This window comes from Aquila chrysaetos, chromosome 1 (genome assembly GCF_900496995.4).
Source record: "Aquila chrysaetos chrysaetos chromosome 1, bAquChr1.4, whole genome shotgun sequence".
NCBI lineage: Eukaryota > Metazoa > Chordata > Aves > Accipitriformes > Accipitridae > Aquila > Aquila chrysaetos.
Window position 1 is genome coordinate 84,308,366 of NC_044004.1, and position 7,844 is coordinate 84,316,209.

The following is a 7,844-nucleotide window of genomic DNA, read 5'->3' on the forward strand; positions in this document are numbered from 1 at the left end:
GTTTTCAGTTTGGGCTTACTGTAGATACCTCATTGGTCTAAAATAACGATAGAATAGTCCACTGGGTTTAGCTGCACCCTGAGCATGGCTCCCGGTGAACAGGAGGGATTCTTGCAGCATCTGAATCGTCCCTGTTAATCCCATCACTTCTCACACTTTCACAAGATGTGAAAAAAGAAAAAGCAGAACCTTTACATCATTCCCGGCCTTTGCCAGAGGTCCACGCAAGCTGCGTCGGCCTGCGTTGCTTGGTGCTTATGGGTGTGAGACCTCTGATCTCTTGATCTGTGCAATGGGATCTTTGTAAGGAAGAGTGGTGGGACCTGAGAAATCACAAAGCGAGAGTGCTGTTTCAGAAGCTCTCAGTCAGCCAGAGGCCCTTGTGGAGACATAAACTGGCTCTTTCCCTCTCTCCTTAAACTGCCTTCCTGTATTAGATGCTCCTGAGATCAAGCAAATGAAAGGGGGGATCTTATTCTCAAAAGTGGCTTTCCTTGCTTTTCTGCTGTGTGTTGTCCAGTAACAAATTTCAGCTGAGCTTGTAGGTAGCAGGACTTTAAATCTGCCTTGCATCATCCTGTTGAGTAAAGCCAGTCTGTGATACGCCATGAAAGGGAACACGTGAGCTCGTCCACACAACGCGCAGCAATCCGGCAGAAGGAGGCCGGCTGCGGCAAGTCGTTCGGCCAGCAGCGGTCTTTGGGAATGTAGCTGTTGGAGTGTGTCTGGAGAACAGGGGGGCTGTGAATGGGACCTGAGGAGGGTCCCTGTAGTTGGGGCTGGGAGGCAAGGTGGGAAAGGCTTGCCGGAGTGCTCTGCTCTGGCCGTGTGGCCTATACCCCTTCCTTTGGAAAAGATGAGTCTTGTGAAATGATAGCTCTGCTTCTTTCCCAGCTTGATACTTGCTTCCTGGCTTGGACTTACTTTCTCTGCTATCTTTCCTCTGACAAGCACCAACCACTGCAAAGGTGTGGTCGGGCGGACCTGGGGTGTGATGAAACAGCTCTGCCCAGAATCTGCCAGCTTTCATTGCACTTCCCTCCCCAATGGGGAGTGCACGAGGTGATGAGGAGGAGGGATGTCTACTTAGCAAAACAAAGGTGTGATCCGAGCAGACCGACATTACACATGATACATTGCGCCAGCAGCGCACAGCAGCAGAGCCCAGGTGCTCCAGGCTGCTGCCTGTGAGCTCTGGTTGCAAGGCTACGGCCTGGAATTAAGTGTCTTTCTGTGCTGCTCACTCCGCTGCGTTTGCTACAGACCTTCTAGCACACGCTGCTCTCGTGGTTTCTCTGGCAGGTACACCACCAGCTTCCCAACGCTGCAGCCGCAATGTCATTTCTGCCTGCCACAGGCCTGCAGGCAAACGAAGGGCAGTCAGGACCCAGGCCTGCTCAGCCCAAGTAAGCGATGCTTTGCTCATCGCCACTTCTCAGGAGGAAAGCTTGACCAAGCGACATTGATCAAAGACAAGAACCTCTTCCAGATCAAGTAAGGCAACGTAGAGGTAGAAGGGACACCCTTTGCATACGTCCTCATGGCTGCAGGCAAGCTGGATCTTGCTCTTTGACTTGAGGTCTATCGCAGACCAGCCTGTGTTGATCCGACCGTGCGATATCTTGCCCATCTTTTTCAAACACTGGGTTATCCTGTAGCGTTTATGCACGAGGTGCTGGGTCTGTGCAAGTAGCCCGTGGCTACCTTCTGCCATCTTCTGAGATAACTTAAGCGCGCGTTTTTGGCAGTGCTACAGATCAGTCCTTATTCAGTCCTCAGTGCGGGTCAGTCAATGTTTAAGGTGGGTCTGGTCGGTACAAATTTTTCCCTGGTGCGCCTGGTCTTTCGTGTTTCCCTTCAGCATTGAGTTAGAAGGAGATTGTTGGTCATTCCCGGTTAACTGGGTTAACCCTGTGTCACGGGGCCCTTATTAGCTGCTCTTCAGCTTTTCGCTTCCTCTCTCCTCCTGTAATCCTGTTGTCAAACAGGAACCTGTTCTGCTGGGTAACTGGTGACAGCTAATGGCAACCCCAGCCACAGCCTCGTTAGTGCAGCCTTTCCCAGTGGGAAGATGGGGCAAAAATCAATTCTTGGAGCCTCTTTCCATTCTTGCTGTGACCCAGTTAGGATACGTGGTGACACATCTTTTTTCCCCCTTCAGGCTTCCCTGCCTGTCCGTGAACCGCTCTGGCCGGTCCCTGTTCATTCACCAGAAACTTTTCCTGGACTCCCCGGAGAGACTCAGCCCAGAGGCACGCACAGCCCGGATGAGCTTTTGCTCTGACTCCCAGACGCTGCCCTTTCCACTCCTCTGCTCCGCTTGGTAGGATCATCACAAAAGGGGACTCGGTCCTCTCACCCCACCTTTTGTTAATGACGACCCCGTGTATTTGAGGTCCCATTACTAGAGCTCCAGTGGCCGAAAAGCTTCAGACTCTACCCCTGCCCGGCTTGCTGCTAGCCCCTCTGCACCTGAGCAGCCACAGTAGTTTAAGATGCATCTTTCCGCTGCAGCACTTGGGTCCATATGCCCATTGCTGCACTTGCAGAAGTTTTAAACTGCAGTAGCAGCAACAGCCTGGGGTTCATCATGCCTTTTGCTATTTGGGTCAGGCAAATCTAAGAGGAATAGTCCGCTTTCAGGCCTGTGCAGGATTTGTTTGGTTTTTTTCTATCTGACTTAACATTTTAGCTGACTGTCTTGATTTGGCTTGGGCTTTCTCCACCTATCCTGTTGCTCATCTTACTCCCAGCCCGTAACAGCCCTTCCAGACCCTGTGTTTTTCTCACTCCTGCACATGATTGAGCAACTGAAAAGCTTGGGGCCACATACCAGCCTGCCACCTCAACAGCTTGTGCCGGCTGGACGTAGATTGCCAGTCCAGCAACCACGCAGCTGGGTCCTGATGACACACCCCAAATAATTTGTCTCGGAGAGTGAACCTCCCTCATTCTTTCCATGGTTTCTGCTGGCACCACCTCCATCCCTCTGGTGCAGCTCTTCCTCACCCGCACCGCCCACCGTCAGAGTCACCTTTGGCTGCAACTCTTTTTCCGCTGGCGAGAGCGCCTGCGGAGTGCCTCCCAGGTTGCCCTGCCTAAGCCTTCCTTACCGAACGGCTTCGCCTCCTGCACAAGTGTTACAGGCTCCTGCCAGGGCAGTTTTCCCATGCCCGTGTCAGACTGCGTCACGGCAGAGTAGGCGCGTGAAACGGGGGGGACAGGCTCTAGAGACTGGTACTGGAGAGACCCACCTGATACCACAGCCATCTACGTGTCCTCAGGGCCACCAATGTATCTCTGTGCAGTTTTTCCGCCTGGGATGATTTTGCTGGCAGCTCTCTGGAGGACTGGGCAGCCACAGCTCCCGTCAGCTGCAGTGGTGCTCCATTTGACATCTCCTTATCATTTTAAAACCTACCCCATCCCAGACCTGCCCCATTGGTAACCCTGCTGTGGGGTTCTTGCCCACACATCTGTATATTTTATCCGAAACCCATTCCAGCCTCTTGGGATTCAGGCAAAGGAGAACTGATGATTGCTTTCAAGCCTGGGGCTGTCTGACCTAGAAAGCAATGGCAACAACTCCTCCCTTGGTGCTCTGTGGAAGGACGGTGCTTTTTTGAAGTAAGGCTTACTGTAAACTCTCTGAAATGCTGTGCATCTGTGCAAATGTTGCTGGTGTTAATATTTCCCCTGGTCGCAACATATCTGACTTTTTTTAAGAGGGGATTAGAAGAAAAATCTTTCCAAAAGCAGCAGCCTGCCACAAAACTGCAAAGAGATCAGAATGGGAGCGGTCACAGCAACTTAAGCCATCCCTCACCTTATCACTTCTCGAGAGAGAAACTTTTTCAGCCTCTGTGGTGTGCCCACTGTTACCAAACCGGGAATTACCATTACTACAATGTCCGTGGCTACCGCAGGGGTTAAAACCAAACCTCCTTTAGTACACTCTTCATTCGTGGCCCACGCAACAGATGACACGGCAATGCATTTATCTTGGGAGGCTGACCTTTCTCTCTCTAGATGCCGTCTTGCCTGTTGCGTGCTTCGTGGTAATGTCACTAGAGGCGCTTTGGAAATCTCAAGCCTTTGTGAGTCATGTGTCCCCCTGAGTGGGTTTCCTTGCAGTGCGTCAGCCGGTCATGTCACAAGTTTGCCGAGAGCTGGAGGAAGCCTCCATGACAGTCTTGGGTTACATCACAGAGGCGGAGGACGTTTGGACAACTGGTCCTAGTCCCCGCTGAGGCAAGCCTTGGATTGCACAGTGCATCTGGCACCTCATCTCGGGGCCGCTCATGAGAAGGGCAGGTGTGGAGCACAGGGAGGAGAGAGAGGAGGTTAAATGGGCTGGAAAGACTTAAAAATCACTCACTCGTTGCAAATCTGGGCTGGGTCAGTAGCAGTACTCCTTTTTGTTTATGATGAAGAAAGGATGGTTGGATGGATGGATGGAACAGATGGAAGGAGGGAAGAAAGGATGGATGGAAGGAAGGACAGATGGAAGGTGTTCCATCAGTAAATGTAGAAGTTTGGTCTTGCACAAATAGTCATCATTATTTTAATCAAGCTGGTGCCAAACCTAAATTACTCCAACACTCCCATTATATAATTCCGTCCTGTATGATTAAAAGCTTTCCCAGCAAACCGGGAGATTAAAACAACTGATCAAAAAATATTGAGAAATCTCTCTGCCCTACCCTGGTGGATGCCAGTCTGATCCTTCCAACCCAGTCACCAGAGGGCATCAGCCTCTTCATAGGAAAACCCAGCAGGAATTTAGCAGACGAGATGCAACAGTGAACAGGGACCAGCCCCAACTGAGAACCACCATTTGTCCATGCACGTTTGGCAGTGGTCCTGTGATGGTGGCTCTTTCTATTCCGGTTTGTCAGGCTGGTTGTCGATGCCCTTCATTATAACGGGAAGCCGAGGCAGTTGTACAAGCCACACGAATGAGGAAGAGAAGCCAGTTTAGCTGCCTCTCCCAGAACTGCTGTCATTTAGGTGGTAGAGGCGGGAAAATAGGGGTTAATTTCAGGAGAGAAGACTAGCTGATGGGAGGTGAATATCCATCTGGACACATACAACAACAGGGCAATAAGCCTTCAGGTCACTGCTGAGAGGCGGGCGATGGAAACCAGGCTGAAGTATTGTAATAAGGGGACAGAAAATCAGGGAAGAATAGGCCTTAGATGAGGGCAGGAAAAGATGGTGAGATTTTAGACTGTAAAACAGACACAGCATTGAAGTCAGGAGGCAACAGGAGAACTCAGGACCTCACAAAATCGGTGCACCTGTGGCCTCGCAAACATTTGGAGCTCATTCAGGAGGTCCACCTGCTCAGCCCACCCATGCCAAGAACAAGCATCACTGAGAGAGCAGACCAAGGCACAGCAAATTTAAGCCCCTGTAGAAAGCTCACCAGGAGGACAGGAGCATTTAAATGATGAAGGTCAAATACCAGAAATGAGACTGGATTTACAACAGCTGGAAAACCCAGCAGAGTGAGTCCAAGCTGTCATTTTCAGGCAGCCTGGTTTCTAACCAGCTCCTTTCCTTCTCACTAGTAACATGTTTGTCTTTGAAATGGGAAGAACCCCCAGGAAAGGGTATTCCCAACTCCATCAGCGGTTGCTGCAAAGGCCCCACCGGGGAAAGGTTGCTGTCAGGGCTACCAGAGCCCGGTCACCTCTGCTGGCTTCCCTGGCCAGCCTCCCGCTGCTCCGAGCAGTGCCCCTGTCCCAGGCGATGCTGTGGTTACCGCTCCTTTGTCCTGTCTCACGTCATTCCTCCTCAGCCGTTGCCTCCACGACGACATCCCCGTGCAGATAACCTGACACAGCCGGGCAAGTCAGCTGCTCCACTCGTGGAGATGCAGGGCGTTCTTTCTGCAGCGAAGTTTCGCTGGGACTTTTTCCACCCAAAGTATTGTTCTGGTGGAAAATACAGGTTCTGAAACAGACAAGTAATCTGACATAGGATTGTTTCTTCTCCAGAGGTACTCACCTATTTAGTTAGTTTTCCTTTCCTCTGGGATAACTGAACCGGGATATTTCATTTCAGCCAGTTCATCACTAGTCAAAACTTGTTGTTTTTTTCCAACTCACCCAAGCTGTTTTTTTCCGATGAGCTCAAATCAAGCAGATGGGAAAAAACCCCGTTCATCAGTCGGTATTCCTGAATGGTTCAGTGCCCCATGACATTTCTAGCACTGGTTTCATTCCCACCTAGTGGTCACCTCGAAGACTACACCCCTCACTTCCAGATCCCCATTTCTTTGTGTGGGGCATCAGCGTCATTCCACGCTGGCGTGCGTGGGGCTCACATATCAGACTCGGTGCAGCAGGGAGAGAGGAGGGTGGGAGCGCAGCTGCCCTGCCATGTCCTGTCATGGGGAGTTAGCTTGGAAATTTCCTGTGGAAAAGCAGCATTTTGTGCTCATCCTCAAAACAGCAGAGAACATTCTGAGCTTACAAAAACTGATATTTTTGTATGCATCAAAAAAAGTGGAAACTAAGGCTTTCCACATTTTCTTAATGCAAAATTTGGAGCATTGCCAACCCCAATATGGAAAAAATAATGATGACATTTTTGGTGTAATGCCCTGTTTTGGAATAGAAATGGAAACTGGAAAGCCGGACTTCCCCAAAGGGGCAGACACGTGGCTTTGGTCAGTCCTGATCTGAAATGCACGGCGTCTCTAGAAGGCTCTCACTGTTCCTTGTGCGTGCTGTCCTTGAAGTGATTAATCATTACTGCAAGGCTCAGTTTCTCAATATTTACCAGCAAAGTCTTCCTTTCTTTCCAAACCAAAGGCTAGCATCAGCTGCTCAAGAGCTATGCAGCCACCGAGAGCATTTTGTCAGCCTTGTCCCTCGCGGCCGCGGGTAGCCTGAACCTCAGCCTGCCTTTGGCGGAGGCTGGAAGCGATGCCAAGTGATATGATGGACTTTATTCACCCCACAGCCACCCTTCCTGCAAATTCATCAACTTCAAAACGAGCTGCTCAAGCTCATGGTCTGAGAATGCAAGAGTCACCATGTCCTCCCAGGGATTTGGCAATGACCTCAGCCCTGACGCATTTAGCCCACCGACAGACACCCAGGTTGGCAAGATCTCCCATTGCTGCGGCAGTAATTTGGCAGTCATGGGTGGCAAGGAAATGGCATGCATGCGGTTTGTGGGTCTCCTAGCGTGTGGTGCAGAGCTGTGTCAGAGAAAGCTGTCCCTTGGACTCCCCTCTCTTTACTGATGAAGTGATGCTTTACCTGTCGGTCTCCCTTGCAGATTTTCGCCTGTGGTGCAGCAGGGAGTCGCCGTTTCCAGCACCAGAGCTCACGGGTCGTGGAGAGGCTGCCTTTATGCCCCACTCGTGGCACGGAAGGTCTGGCTCCTGGGATCGCCGGGTGAGGGACAGCCGGTTCGGCAGTGCCGCGGAGCACAGGGATGGACGGCAAGATGGGTACGTGGCACCTGGCAGCCGCAGGCAGCGGACCGACAGGCAAAGTCCAATCAGTCCGAAAAACCTCGCAGAGACCTGGGGTCGGACTTTGGGGAAGGGCTGTGGGGATGAGCTACCACCCCATCAGGGCTAAGGGCACAGGCGTGACGGCTCTGCCTCTGTGGGTGCACGCTGGGAAAATATTGACTCTGCATTTAGCAGTGGGGATGGGACAGAGCCTGTGTGAAAATTGCTTTTGCGGAGGCATTTCTAAAGTTGAGTGTGAGGCTGCTTGTTGCTCTAGGTCAGTAGGGCCCTGAGCAGCCTCGGCTCTCCTCCTTTCAGTTACTTACTGTGTTGCTTAATGTGTAGCGCTTAACACCTGCGAAATGAAGAA